The sequence below is a fragment of the Cannabis sativa genome, chromosome 3 (assembly GCF_029168945.1).
Source record: "Cannabis sativa cultivar Pink pepper isolate KNU-18-1 chromosome 3, ASM2916894v1, whole genome shotgun sequence".
Lineage (NCBI taxonomy): Eukaryota > Viridiplantae > Streptophyta > Magnoliopsida > Rosales > Cannabaceae > Cannabis > Cannabis sativa.
The window spans coordinates 70,936,374-70,952,910 of NC_083603.1; the positions used below are offsets into that span (position 1 = coordinate 70,936,374).

General features: G+C 38.3%; 1 long non-coding RNA gene across 1 annotated transcript; it reads left to right on the forward strand.

Moving 5' to 3' along the window:
* Positions 1–15,141: 15,141 nt before the first annotated feature.
* LOC133035849 (uncharacterized) lies at positions 15,142–16,058 on the forward strand. The gene is made up of 2 exons (XR_009686967.1): positions 15,142–15,558; positions 15,648–16,058. It is a non-coding gene; the product is annotated as an uncharacterized LOC133035849 (long non-coding RNA).
* The last annotated feature ends 479 nt before the right edge of the window (positions 16,059–16,537 follow it).

Consider the following 16,537-nt stretch of genomic DNA (forward strand, 5'->3'; position numbering starts at 1 on the left):
TACAGTCAACTTTGTAATTAACTGCCTACTATGTGATTATAAATAGTGGCAAGTAAGACCAAAAGGGGGATGAAAAAAATCATGCAAGAATGGCCCTGAGAAAACTATCAGAAAACTAATAAGATTTACTTGTCGACTATGCAGAATTTCAACTGCAAAACCACGTAAAAAAAAATTCCTTATGTTCGTATCTCTTACTTTACTGCTTTCATTTTTTCTATGTGAAATTATCACTGTAAGGCTCAAATTTTGGTTAACAAAAATTTGTGTTAACAATTAGCTCTATTATAATTTTATAGGTTTTTATGCATTTTTATAACTATTTTGTGATAATATGATATGTGTTATTTATTTGAAATTTTATTTAGTTTTCTAATTAATTTTATGTGTTTTTAGGTGTATTTGTGGAATAAATGTAACACCCTAACTATCTTAGGCGTATTACGTGATTTTTTTAAACGTAATGTGCAGCTCGTTGCTAATCAACGAGGTTTATGGAAAAACGTGATTAATTAAAATTTTGCTTTTTGATTAAACTTATAAACCATATTATAAAAGTCTCGGGATCCCGATTTATAAAATCATTTACAAACGTTTTAACTGTTTAACTTTTACATCAAAATAAAGTCGTCTAAAGACCAGTTACAAAAAACTCAGCCTTGCTGTCCCGAGGATCGTACGCTCCAGGCCTAACCGCCCCGACATGTACAATCTCATAAGCTCGCTCACGGTCCATCAGCTACAGCCTTGCCTTTACCTACACATGAACATAAACTGTGAGTCGACAGACTCAGTAAGAAAAGCATAATAATATCATACATAACTAACTGTCGTGTCCAACACGATACTGAGTCCCGCTACTGCCATGTCCAACATGGTACTGAGCTACTACTGCCATGTCCAACATGGTACTGAGTTTTGAACGTTCAGGGGACGGTACTATTGACAAGTATCCTCCTGATCGGTCGAACCGGTCATACTCCAGCCTGTACCGACGGGATAGGTCAATAGCACTGAACCACCAACCAAGTGTCAGCCTGATCGGTCGAACCGGTCATACTCATTCTTGGTCATACTCCGGCTGTACCGACGTGACGGGGTTGGATGGTTCGAAGCCTAAATACATAACTAATGTAATCTAGCGGGCTTCCTACATGCACGCTAAACATGTAATCTACATATGCATACTCGTTATACTAATCTTACCGGATTCCGATTTCGGGTGTGCCGTCAACTTTGACTGGAACTGAAGCTGAGTGGCGGATTACTGGCTCCTAAACCATAAAAATCACAACGCTATAAGTGACACGCTAAATCACTTCCCGGGGACTAAAACTTGGAACTAAAAGTTTCCCTATCGATAAAAAGCATGGCAATACCCCTAAAAACCTAAAAACGAGGAAAACTAGGGTTCGAAAAATCCCCCAACCGTAGGCAGGTTGCCCAACCGAATTCCGGTTGGGAAATTCAGGACCCCCATCCTGAATTCCGGAGGCACAATCGGAATTCCGGTTCCTCGCGAGCGACAACCATAAAAATTCATAACTCGACCAATTCAACCCCAATTGGTCCCAAACTTTCCGGACTGTGCTCTATATGTCCCAAATAACAAATCCAAGGCATCAAACCTACCCGAAACCACGTATACAAAATTTGCCATTGGAGCTCAAGCTTTGAGTTCCAAACTCAAGCTTGAGCAAAACCACCTAAACATGCATTCCACTAGCTTAATTCTACTTAACTAAGCATAAAAACACCTCTGCAAACTAATAGAAACAACAGCAACATCACAGAACATATTCACAACATTTTCCTTCCAAAAACCACATTTTTACATAGAAAACTCAAAGCTTGAACAACCTAGCTAATCATGCTTCAAACAACTCAATTAACATCAAATAATCATGCTTTGAACTTCAGAAAAAACCAACTAAACACAGCCATAACAACAGCCACAAAAACATGCATGCATCAACAATATACTTTCTTAAAACACAAGAAAACACAAAGAGAAGTTAGAAATCACTTACCACAATCAAGAGCTCCCAAATCAGGTTGAATCTAGCTTGAAAATCAAAGAAAATCCCAGCCCTTGAACCCCAAGCACCCAGCCGAAAAGAGAGAGGAAAAAGAGAGAGTTTTCTATTTTTTCTAACTTTGATATTTTTTGTAAAATAAAGAAATGAAATCAAATACACATATAACATTCATTTCAGCCAATTAATAAATAATTAAACATTTAATTTTCAATTAATAAACTCACTAGAAGACAAAACACTAATGGGGCAAAAAGACCATTTTGCCCCTCCACCATAAAATCATGAAAATCATACTAAAGGGGTATTTTTGGGACATTCTAAATTCCCGGCCATTCCCGACATTCCCAATGTCTAAAACCCGTCCCCAAAATACTAACATACTAAGTTGTGATTTCTACTGAGCCAAACGCCGAGTTCCAAAATACCGGACACCGGAAATGCGAAATATAAAAGCTACTGATGTCATAATCATGCATTTCTGAATTCCGTAAATAACAGTAATAAATTATTTAAATAGCTATAAATAATTTCATAATTAAACATAAACAGCTGCTAATTTCCAAATTAACTAAGCGGGCTTTACAACTATTCCCCCCTTAAAAGGATTTCGTCCCCAAAATCTAACCTGAATAACTCTGGATATTGAGCTCGCATATCTGACTCTAGCTCCCAGGTGGCTTCTTCCACCTTACTGTTTCTCCAGAGAACCTTGACCAATGCTATGGTCTTATTCCGAAGGACTTTATCCTTTCTATCCAGGATCTGCACTGGCTGTTCTTCATATGACAAGTCTGGTTGAAGCTGAAGACTCTCATAACTGAGTATATGAGAGGGGTTTGAAACGTATTTTCTCAACATTGAGACATGGAATACATTGTGCACTGCTGATAAGGCTGGAGGCAATGCTAACCGATATGCCACTTGACCTATCTTCTCGAGAATCTCGAAAGGTCCAGTAAATCTAGGGCATAACTTGCCTCTTTTCCCGAAACGTTTAATCCCCTTCATCGGAGATACTCGCAAAAACACATGGTCCCCTACTCGGAACTCAACATCTCTACGTTTCGGATCTGCGTAACTCTTTTGTCTGCTCTGTGAGGCAAGCATTCTAGCTTTTATCTTCTCTATCGCCTCATTGGTCCGCTGAACTGACTTTGGACCTAGGTATTTCCTCTCCCCTGTCTCATCCCAGTGGATAGGGGATCTACATTTCCTACCGTACAACAGTTCGTAGGGTGCCATCCCTATCGTACTCTGATAACTGTTGTTGTATGAAAATTCTATTAACGGTAGATATTTACTCCATGAACCCTCAAAGTCCATAACACAGGCTCTCAACATATCCTCCAATATCTGAATTGTCCTTTCGGACTGACCATCTGTCTGAGGATGAAATGCTGTACTGAATTTCAGCTTCGTACCCATTGCCCGTTGCAAACTTTGCCAAAATTTGGAAGTGAACTTCGGATCCCTGTCCGAAACTATAGACTTCGGTACCCCATGAAGTCTCACTATCTCCCTGACATATAACTCTGCCAACTGATCCACTGTAAACGTTGTTCTAACCGGCAGAAAATGAGCAGATTTCGTAAATCGGTCCACCACTACCCAGATGGAATCATACATACCCGTGGTCCTAGGTAACCCGACCACAAAATCCATCGTAATATCCTCCCATTTCCATTCTGGTAGGGTTAGAGGCTGCAATAACCCTGCTGGTCTCTGATGTTCAGCCTTGATCTGCTGACAAGTGAGGCATCTCGCTACGAATTCTACCAAATTCTTCTTCATACCGTTCCACCAGAAGTACGGTTTCAAATCTTGGTACATCTTGGTGGTGCCGGGATGCAGAGAATACGGGGTAGAATGAGACTCCTCAAAGATCTCGTTTCTCAATTCCACACTGTTCGGAACACAAACCCTGGATTTATACAAAAGCATCCCACTATCTGACACTGAAAAGTCTTTGGCTTGACCAGCGAATACCTCATCTCGGATCTTCACTAACTCCGGATCTGTCATCTGAGCAACCTTTATTCTTTCTAATAGATCAGATTGCAGCGTCAAGTTGTGAAGCTGACCTACCACAAACTCAATGCTGGATCTAACCATATCCTCTGCTAGCTGTGGTGAAATCTGAACCATGCCAGCTACTTGCCCGGGACCCTTTCTGCTCAGGGCATCAGCCACTACGTTGGCTTTTCCGGGATGATAGAGGATCTCGCAATCGTAATCCTTCACTAATTCCAACCAACGCCTTTGTCTCATGTTCAAATCTTTCTGAGTAAAGAAATACTTGAGACTTTTATGGTCGGTATAGATCTCACACTTCTCTCCATACAGGTTATGCCGCCAAATCTTCAGTGCAAAAACCACTGCGGCCAATTCTAAATCATGAGTCGGGTATCGCTGTTCATAATCCTTTAACTGACGGGAGGCATAAGCGATAACCCGATCGGCTTGCATCAATACGCACCCCAAACCCTGTTTGGATGCGTCACGATGAACTACGAACTTCTCCTTGTCCGAAGGCAAAGCTAGTACCGGAGCAGTAATCAACCTCTGTTTCAGCTCCTGAAAACTGGCTTCGCATTTATCTGACCAGATAAATCGCTGATTCTTCTTTGTAAGCTCGGTTAGGGGCATTGAAATTTTGGAGAACCCCTCCACGAACCTACGGTAATACCCAGCTAATCCCAAGAAGCTTCTGATCTCTGTCACTGTCTTCGGTCTCGGCCAATCCCTGACGGATTCAATCTTCCCGGGATCCACCTTGATCCCGTCTTTACTCACAATGTGCCCTAGGAAGGACACCTGAGACAACCAGAACTCACATTTCTTGAACTTGGCGTAGAGCTTATATTCTCGAAGTCGTTGCAGTACCATCTGAAGATGTAACTCATGCTCCTCTTCTGACTGAGAGTACACGAGGATGTCGTCGATAAACACAATCACACAGATATCGAGGAAATCCTTGAATACTCTATTCATCAGGTCCATGAATGCTGCAGGAGCATTGGTTAGTCCGAATGACATAACCAGAAACTCGTAGTGTCCATACCTAGTGCGGAAAGCCGTCTTTGGAATGTCCTCCTCTCGGATTCTCAACTGATGATAACCCGAACGGAGATCAATCTTAAAAAAGACCGTCTTCCCCTGAAGCTGATCGAACAAGTCATCGATCCTAGGTAATGGATATTTATTCTTCACCGTCAGCTTGTTCAACTCTCTGTAGTCGATGCACATCCTCATAGATCCATCCTTCTTCTTGACGAACAAAACCGGGGCTCCCCAGGGTGACACACTGGGCCGAATGAACCCTATGTCGAGCAACCCTTGGAGCTGAATCTTTAATTCCTTAAGTTCAGCTGGAGCCATCCTATACGGGGCTTTGGAAACCGGATCCACCCCTGGTGCCAAGTCAATCACGAAATCGATCTCCCGCTGAGGTGGTAACCCTGGAAGTTCTTAGGGAAAAACGTCCAAAAATTCCTGAACCACTCTGATGTCCTCTGGCTGAATGGTGTCTGGCCGAGTGGTGTCCACCACCACAGCCAGAAACCCTAAGTACCCGCCGTGCAATAATTCTCTCGCTGACATAGCCGAGATCACCGGGATCCGAGATCCCTGAACCGAACCCACAAATACAAACGGTTCTTCACTTTCCGGTTGGAAGACCACCATCTTCCTCTTACAGTCAATGCTCGCCGAATATTTAGATAGGAAATCCATTCCTAAAATAATATCAAATTCGACTAAGCTCATCTCTATCAGATCAGCGCTTAACTCTCTACCATCTATCCTGATCGGCATAGACCTAATCCACCTATTGGAGATAACCAATTCTCCGCCAGGTAACAGGGTTCCAAACCCTGATTCATATCTATCAAAGGGTCTACCCAACTTACTAAAGACTCTGGCCGCCACATAAGAATGTGTAGCCCCAGAATCAAACAGCACAGAATAAAACGAGTTGTTAATAAAAAGCTGACCTGTAACAACTGATGGGCTGGCATCTGCATCAGCCTGCGTGATAGCGAACACCCTGGCTGGAGTGGGTATCGCTGGAGCTCTCGGTGCCTCGGGTCGGAGCTGGGGACATTCCCTCTTGAAGTGTCCGGGCATGCCACAATGAAAGCATCCCTGACCTTTGCACTCACCCCGATGGTGCCTCTTGCAGCTAGGGCACTCGGGATAGGAGAATCGGGTCTCATTACCACCAGGACGACTCCCTCTGATCTGGTTCCCCCGGAACCTCTTGTTCTGACTCGAGCCGCCGGAAGCAGTGGGTGCCCTCTTCCTCTGGTCAATGGCCGAACCGCTACTCCCCCTGCTATAGCCTGATGCAGGAGGGGTAGGAGCCCCGCCACCAACCGGAGTACTGACTGATTCTGACATGCACCCCACTGCGCCCTCAGCTCGCAGTGCCTTCTCCACCATCTGAGCATAGGTGGTGCTGTCGTCCGTGGTAATCATCAGGTCATGCCTGATCTTGGGATTCAACCCGTCCAAGTACTTCTCCTTCTTACTGAAGTCGGTCGGCACAATTCCCGAGGCTAACCTCGCCAACCGGTCAAACTGAGTAGTATACTCAGTGACGCTCATGTTCTCCCGCTGGGTCAGGTGAACGAACTCTTTCCTCTTGGCGCTTCTGACCGCCTCATTGTAATACTTTGCGTTGAAGAGTTCTTGGAACCTTTCCCAAGTCATGGTGGTGACATCTTGAATCTGAGACACCATGTCCCACCATACCAGGGCGTCCTCCCAGGCCCGAAACGTGGCGCACACCACTGCGTCGTTACCGGTGACACCCATGAAATTCGGGATTCGGTAATCACCGTCGGCCACCGCTCGGCTTTCATCACGTCCGACCTCCCGGGAATACGGAGGTGCTTGCTTCCGAACCGCTCATCCCATGGTTCCAATCTATGGGCCGCCACCACTATCTCGGCACAGGCGGCGAGGGCGGTGCCACCGGAACTACGGGCACAGAGGCTGCGGGAGCACCCCGTCGTCTCAACCTCCGGATCTCGAGGTCTTGCTCTTCGATCCGGCTTGCATCTCCGCAAACCGCAACTCCCACGGGGCTCCACGATCGGGCGGGGAGCACGGACGGCTGTGGCGGGTTCTCATCACCCCGGCCACGAGCCCTGCCTCGGGGACCTCTCGCCTCGGCCCCAGCGGTGGGGGAACCGAGCTCCCTGTCCCTGATTCGACCCTACGGAGTTGCCCTGACTCCTGGTAGTCCGCCTGGCGTCCATCTGATTAGAACCGCCTGCGAAACCAAGAGTTGGCATATCAGGTCGTATTCAAGGCGAGCTTACTAATGCCGCTTAATTTGGAAATTAGAAATGAAACATGCGCCTATTCTACTATCAGGCTACTAACATGCTTCCTAACAGGCTTTTCTTTATTTTTTTTTTTATAACTGAATATATTAAACTATTAAAGCAATAAAGGCTTACTGAACCGTGAACCGAGCTAACTGCTGATGATGATTGTACATGTCGTGACGATCTTCGGAAGACAACCTGGCGGCTCTGATACCAAATTGTAACACCCTAACTATCTTAGGCGTATTACGTGATTTTTTTAAACGTACTGTGCAGCTCGTTGCAAACCAACGAGGTTTATGGAAAAACGTGATTAATTAAAATTTTGCTTTTTGATTAAACTTATAAACCATATTATAAAAGTCTCGGGATCCCAATTTATAAAATCATTTACAAACGTTTTAACTGTTTAACTTTTACATCAAAATAAAGTCGTCTAACGACCAGTTACAAAAAACTCAGCCTTGCTGTCCCGAGGATCGTACGCTCCAGGCCTAACCGCCCCGACATGTACAATCTCATAAGCTCGCTCACGGTCCATCAGCTACAGCCTTGCCTTTACCTACACATGAACATAAACTGTGAGTCGACAGACTCAGTAAGAAAAGCATAATAATATCATACATAACTAACTGCCGTGTCCAACACGATACTGAGTCCCGCTACTGCCATGTCCAACATGGTACTGAGCTACTACTGCCATGTCCAACATGGTACTGAGTTTTGAACGTTCAGGGGACGGTACTATTGACAAGTATCCTCCTGATCGGTCGAACCGGTCATACTCATTCTTGGTCATACTCCGGCTCGTACCGACGGGATAGGTCAATAGCCGAACCACCAACCAAGTGTCGGCTGATCGGTCGAACCGGTCATACTCCGCCGTTGGTCATACTCCGGCTGTACCGACGTGACAGGGTTGGATGGTTCGAAGCCTAAATACATAACTAATGTAATCTAGCAGGCTTCCTACATGCACGCTAAACATGTAATCTACATATGCATACTGTTATACTAATCTTACCTGGATTCCGATTTCAGGTGTGCCGTCAACCCGACCGGAACCGAAGCCGAGTGGCGGATTGCGGCTCCTAAACCATAAAAATCACAACGCTATAAGTGACACGCTAAATCACTTCCCGGGGACTAAAACTTGGAACTAAAAGTTTCCCTATCGATAAAAAGCATGGCAATACCCCTAAAAACCTAAAAACGAGGAAAACTAGGGTTCTGAAAAATCCCCCAACCGGTAGACCGGTTGCCCAACCGAAATTCCGGTTCTGGGAAATTCAGGACCCCCATCCGGAATTCTGGATGCACAACCGGAATTCCGGTTCCTCGCAGGCAGCAACCATAAAAATTCATAACTCGACCAATTCAACCCCAATTGGTCCCAAACTTTCCAGACCTGTTCTATATGTCCCAAATAACAAATCCAAGGCATCAAACCTACCCAGAAACCACAGATACAAAATTTGCCATTGGAGCTCAAGCTTTGAGTTCCAAACTCAAGCTTGAGCAAAACCACCTAAACATGCATTCCACTAGCTTAATTCTACTTAACTAAGCATAAAAACACCTCTGCAAACTAATAGAAACAACAGCAACATCACAGAACATATTCACAACATTTTCCTTCCAAAAACCACATTTTTACATAGAAAACTCAAAGCTTGAACAACCTAGCTAATCATGCTTCAAACAACTCAATTAACATCAAATAATCATGCTTTGAACTTCAGAAAAAACCAACTAAACACAGCCATAACAACAGCCACAAAAACATGCATGCATCAACAATATACTTTCTTAAAACACAAGAAAACACAAAGAGAAGTTAGAAATCACTTACCACAATCAAGAGCTCCCAAATTAGGTTGAATATAGCTTGAAAATCAAAGAAAATCCCAGCCCTTGAACCCCAAGCACCCAGCCGAAAAGAGAGAGGAAAAAGAGAGAGTTTTCTATTTTTTCTAACTTTGATATTTTTTGTAAAATAAAGAAATGAAATCAAATACACATATAACATTCATTTCAGCCAATTAATAAATAATTAAACATTTAATTTTCAATTAATAAACTCACTAGAAGACAAAACACTAATGGGGCAAAAAGACCATTTTGCCCCTCCACCATAAAATCATGAAAATCATACTAAAGGGGTATTTTTGGGACATTCTAAATTCCCGGCCATTCCCGACATTCCCAATGTCTAAAACCCGTCCCCAAAATACTAACATACTAAGTTGTGATTTCTACTGAGCCAAACGCCGAGTTACAAAATACCGGACACCGGAAATGCGAAATATAAAAGCTACTGATGACATAATCATGCATTTCTGAATTCCGTAAATAACAGTAATAAATTATTTAAATAGCTATAAATAATTTCATAATTAAACATAAACAGCTGCTAATTTCCAAATTAACTAAGCGGGCTTTACAATAAATGTGGGATTAAAATAAAGAAAAACTTGAGAAAATGGGTCAACAGTATAAATTTAAGAAGAAAATCAAATCAGCCTTTATGGAAGCCCCACTCTCAGTCAAAGTCAGGATCTATCCGAGCCGTCCGTTTGATCAGAGGGTCCAAATGGCGAGTGGATCTCACCCCGACAGCATGAGTGTGTGCTCCCTTTCTTTTTCTCTCAGCCTGCATGTGTGGGACCTGCGCAAAGATGGTCCCCTCTTCTCCTTTCGCCACGCAAGCACCCCATCAGCTTCTCCAGCCAATCAGCGCACGCCACACACAATTTCGTCAGCCATCGAGCCAACCACAACCTGCCACGTGGTACTTGCTGATTAATGGTGAAAAATATACATTTAGTAAGCTTAAAGTATAAGATAAATTAAAAAATAAATTAATATTTTCATGAAATTAATGAGATATATTTTTATGTTGAAAATATTTGATTTAGTTTTGATTCATTATCTTTTTTTGTAGGAAGTAGAAATTATTGGGAGTTTTGAAAAGAAATAAAGAATTGAAGAAAAAGGAGTAATTCTCTTTAATTCACTCACTTTGGCTATATATAAGGATGAGATGAGATAACTTGGGAGATCTCTCTTTAGCAATCTTTTAGCGTAATTATTAGAGTAAAGAAACTATAGAAAATTTTCTCTTCACTTTTCTTCTCATATTTCTTTATGAGAATGATTAGCATAATGGTCTAATCTTCCTTGGAAGGTTAGGGATGATTCCATATGCAAAGTGAGGTTATTTTGTATCTTTGATACACTTGTGATATTTATTTGAGCAATGCAAGTTCTTATTTCGCTTTTATTTTCTTGTTCTTCATCTATCTATACTACTATATATGTTATTATATACTAAATATATATATAGACTTAGTCATGCTCTTTCTATATATTTTTATTTAGTGATTGTAGTAATAGTAGTATTTATCTTGTTATATCTTTTATGTTCATTCTTATTTACTTTCTTATTAAACATATAGGTATAGTCATGCTCTTCCTATGTGCTTAAAAATTAAGAAAAATAATATTAATGTACATTTCCTTCACTATCACCACCATCTCTATTTCTATCTTCTTTGTCATTATTTTTACTAAAGATATATAGGATTAGTCATGCTCTTTCTATGTTTTTCTATTTAGTAAAAATAATATTTATGTTTAGTTTTATGTTTAATCCTTTATTGCATTATTGCTTGATGTATAATGCCATTTCTAGGTTCTACATAAGATTAAATCATTTCTTTTATTTGCAAGAACTTGTATACTCAATAATATAATGAACTAAAATGTTAAATCATTTATCAACTTTGTGAATCAAGGGTACAAAATAGCTAAACAAACGTATGGATGATTCTTGAAGCCTTCATTTCTTTTACTATTGACTACACCTTTATTTACTTTCTTTTAATATTTATTATCAAATCAAAAATCAAAAAATTATTTTTTACTATTATCACTATTTATTAACCTTTTGTTTCTATTTTTCTACAAATGTTTTGTTCATAATCACCTCCGTGTGGAATTGACCGCCTAATCTATACTACAACCACCGCTAGTGGAAGTCACATTTTGGGCGTACAATCTGCAGAAGAAAAAAAAAAGAAGAAAAAAACTGAGTTGTTATTTGACTAATCTTTGACCCGAATTGCACTTAAAAAAATTCCAAAAATCCTTATTTTTCTCCCTCAATTTACACATAAATACCTATTTATTCTTTCCAATTTATTTCACCTAAATAAACATTCCAATTTTATTTTTACCCTAACTTTTTCACTATTTTTTTATCCAAACTAACATTTATTTTTTCCAATACTCTTACACATGCTCTATTTATCCCTTCTTTTCCCAACACTAATTAAATGAATTTATTTATTTATTTTATTTCGATTAATTTAATCCGCCAATTTTGCCTATAAATATGGTGTTGGAAGACCATTTTTAAATACATCTATTCACCCCCTAAACATCTCTACATCTCTTCACCCCTTCATCTCAAACACCCTTCACTCTCCATTCCACACTCTTCATTTTTACCATTTTCTTTCTACTATTTTTACATTTTGAAGAGCATGTCAAGTATGTTTATCCTTTGTAATTTTTATTTCAATCTAGTTACGAGCTTCTAATCTTTTGTCAAGATTATTAAGATAATAATGAAGCAAAATGTAACTAGATAGTGTTTATTTTTATATGTTGATTTCCTATTTGTGCTATAAAGTTTATGGATTTTTCTATCAAAAATATGTCTTTTTCATCTTCAATATCATGTATTTTTGATTGTTAAAGCATGTTTCCACTTAGTTCTTCATTATGCAAAAATATAATACTCTTTGATTAAATGTCTTTCATTAAATTGTTTACATCTAATTCTTAGAATATAAGTGTTATATTTTGCCTACACATAGTTTTTCTGATTTTGTGTAGTTTCATTAAATTGTAACACATTTAATGCTTAGAAATTATACATTTTATAAGTGAAGAAAAATCCTACATTTTTGAAAATAACTTTTGCTTAAATAGAAAATATATTTTGGAAAATATAGTGTGATTTATTTCAACTATATATGAAATTGGGAATCAATATACTTATAAATACTATTAATTAAACTTGCATTTTGTGGATCTAATGTCTTAATAATCTTATTTGAAAATTATTTTCATACGCACTCATCTTTAATCTTAAGTCTTTTAGATACTTGTCTTTTATTTTATTTTTCAAAACTAAAATCCTATCAAATATTTGGAACTAAGTTAGAATATCCTTGCTTTGTTTACAAAGTTTCTTTTGATGTTAGTCAACTCCCATGGGTTCGACCCTGCACTTACATGAACATTATATTCTTAAACGATTCGTGCACTTGCGAGAATAACTATTAAAATACGCACTTTTGGGTTCAACAAATACAAAGTATGGAATCAAGAATGGCAAAACTCAACTACTGATCAATGATGCTTGTATGGGCGTGTGAGAGAGGAAGTGAAGAAGAGAGAACTTGTCAGACTTAGGCTTAGAGATTTGAGGCAGGTTTCAGGCTTAGACTAAACTTAGGTTTCTAGGTTAGAGTCAAGGCCTTTATATAGGAGGCCTGAACCCTAGATTACAACTTGAAACGCTAAATATTTGCATAGTTTATTTGTTAATTACAAAAAGACCAAAATCTCATTGAATGTAGATATTATTCAGCTATTATGTTGGGCTTTTAGGGCCCAATTTGCAGCCCATAGGATGTTATCCACGTGTAGAAGTGCACAGGAAACCCTACAGAATACCTCCTGGTCGGGCAGGCCCCTGTGGAGGCAGGCTGGCCGACCATAGTATAGTCCCAAGATTGGCTGGCCATAGGGCCGGCCAGAGGTGGCCGACTAGCTTCTATGAGGGAGCTGTTCTGTCACTTGATGCACGTTTGAGTACCGGGGTCTCCGTTTTCTTAGGTGCTAATTTGGCCTTCTTATTGGTGAGTTGTACGACCATGTGGCGCTGATTTTATCCACGTAAGCATGCCACGTCAGGAGGACGAAAAATGGGATATAATGAGCTTCTACTATTGGTTCATATTTATAAATGTAATTCTATGTAGTCATCGTAGGGATGAGTTTACTAGAAAAAAAATTACAAAGTACTTATCTTTCGAGATCTTACGATGTTAAAGGTTCAATGGATAACTATCCATTAGGGGGACGAAGTCTAGCGTCTCGAGATCCCTTTGAAAATAATAACCATGTAAGACTAACAATGGACGTTGAATTTCTTAAAATTAAAGCTCAATATTTAGAAGAAATTAAAGTTTCATTTTAAATATTTATTTCAATCTATTTATTTATATATTTATTTAATTAAAATTACTAATTTAGATAAATCTAAATATAAATATTTATTTGAATCTATTTATTTAATGTTTATGTTATATGTATGCTTTTCTTATGTGTGTAGGTAAAGACAAAGTAAAGGTTGAGCAGCAGTGTTCTTGCACTAGATGAAGATTGTTCATATTGATACAGTTAGACCTAAAATGTTCAGATCTTTGGGACAGTTAGGCTTTATTTTAATAGTCGCTAGGCGACATCTTTTGTATACAAGTATTTTGAAAAATTATTGTAACTTTTCAAACGAGATCCTGAAATATGTATTATATATTTGTTTTCGGTTAAGTTAATTTAAAAAAAATTAATCATTCATGTGTTTCAATAAACCCTTTGATTAGTAAAGGAGTGCACAATAATTAGAAAATTTGTAACGTGCCTAATCTAGTAGGGCGTTACAATCGGGGTCCAGGTCCAGATCCAGTCTTGGGTCCGGATCCTAATCTGAGTCTTGGCAATGGGTTTGGGTCTCAGGTCTCAGGTCTCAGGGCTGGGTCTGGGTCCGGATCTTGATCTAAGACTCGTGTCTGGGTTTGGATCTCGAGTCTTAGGGCTGGGTCCGGGTCTGAGTTCGGTCTTGGGTCAGGTTTTGTCCGGGTTCCCAAATTTGTGTCGAAGATTGGCTGATCTCGGATCCTTTATGAATATTATAATACAAGCTAACACGAACTATTTTTTATGTATTAAATAATACAACTTACACTGTATTAAAATTTTTTATAGTAAATTAATAATAATTAATACAATACATTATTTTATCTAAATATAATATTATTTATTATTTAATATAATACAACTATTATATATCCTGTAGAACCAGCTCTAAGGTTTTTTTTAATCTTAGAGCATCTCCAATAGAGGTGTAAATAAGTTGTGAAAAACTAAAATATAGCTCATTTACCAAAAAGTGTGCTCCAATAGTGTGCCAAAAAGTGATATAAATTTGGCACATAGCAAAGTTTGTGCCAAATTTGGCACAACATTTGCTATGATGTAAACACTACTACAATCTTACCATATAGTGACACTCTTTAGTGACCCACACTTTTGTGCGCGTCACTAAAAGATTAGGAGTGAGTTTTAGTGATACACACAAAAAGACTTTAAAAATCAATGTTAGTAACATATAATGTGTGTCACTAAAAATATAAAGTGTCACTAAAGATTAAATTCCTTAATTTTTATTATATTTTTTTTAAAAAAAATATTAACCTATAGTGACGTGCCAGACATGACTGAGTAAATATATCCCGACACTTATGGCGCGTCACTATATTATTTTTTTTTAAAAAAAACCAGCTGTAATTAATATATATTTTTTATTTATAAATATATCATTTTTGAAAAAAACAATGAACACATTTATTACTTTTATTTATTCAAAAAAACAAAAGTAAAATTTGGTGTCAGAAAAAGATTAATGAATCTTTTTTCCATTATTTACCATTTCAAAATAATAATGAATGATTTTTTTTAAAAAAAAAATATTAAATTATTAATAAAGTAATTAAAAGGTCATTAGACCTATCATATCAATCACTCTCTCACCTCACCAGCTCACCTTATTACTCCACGCCACATTAAATAAAAATTTAAAAAAAAAAATTGCTAAAAAGGAAATAAATTTCCTTTACCACTTAATAACTTAAAACCCTATTTCTTTCTTCTCTAATCTATCTGTGCCTCTCTTTCTTTCTTCTCTCTATCTGCGCCTCCTTCTCCAACCTCTTTTTTTTTCTTCTGTCCATAGCTAACCATAACTCCGGCGACAGGCTGTCAAAATGAACAGCAGAACCAAAATCCTTACCCCCCAAAACCTATGGATATGCCACTCTCTTTTGCGTTTTGTCCGATAAATCTCATATCTGCCTCTATCTCTCTTTTTCTGTGTTCTTCGCCCATATGTGTGAATCTCTCTCTTTCTCTATTTTCTCAGGTCGATGAAGGTTCGTGTCAATGGAGCTTCAAGTTTCAAGGCAGTTCGTGCACGACATCTTCGGAGCTTCGAAAATCAGGGTTGTTTTGTGGATGACAGAGCTTCAAAGCTTCGAGGTTCGTGGTTGTTTGAAGTCGACTGAGCTGTGGGGTTCATAGTGGTTCATTTTCGACGAATGATTGGGGTTCGCCACTGTTTGTGGTCGACGAAAACTGTTGTGAATTTTTTTTTTGTTCTGAAATGGTTCTGTAATTTTTTTAGGTTCAAATACATATATAATTTGTAGGATTTTTTTGCTTGTTGTAAGATTATTTTGTATATATAATATATATTTCTCTTCTAAAATTAAGATTTCAGATGTATTGTAATATTATGCAGTATAGATTATTAAAAGAAATATACTTAGTATTGTATTTGTATATTTATTTTGATTAATTTTTCTTTGTAATATTTTTATAACATTTATATATTTATTTATTAATGAATATTGGATAGATTATCTCAAAAAAAATGAATACTGAATATATTATTAAATATTGTATCATAAAAAATTAAATATGTATAGCTAAAATAATTATAATAAAAAATAGTACAAACAATTAAATATTATTTACAATATTAAAATTTGAATTAATAAAAATATTAATAAAAAAAAATAGGATATAGTGACACTTCATGTGTGTGGCTATAACCTGATTTTATACGTCTATAGTGACGCGCAAAAAGTGAATGTAAAAGGGTTTAGTAACACGTGTGAAGTGTCACTAAAAACTGTCTTTCCAGTCACCCCTATTAGTGACGCGCGTTGAAGTGTCACTAAAAGGTTTTAAAATTTACACCACAATAAATGCACTACTTTTTCATTTACATTTATGTCATTTCTATTATTT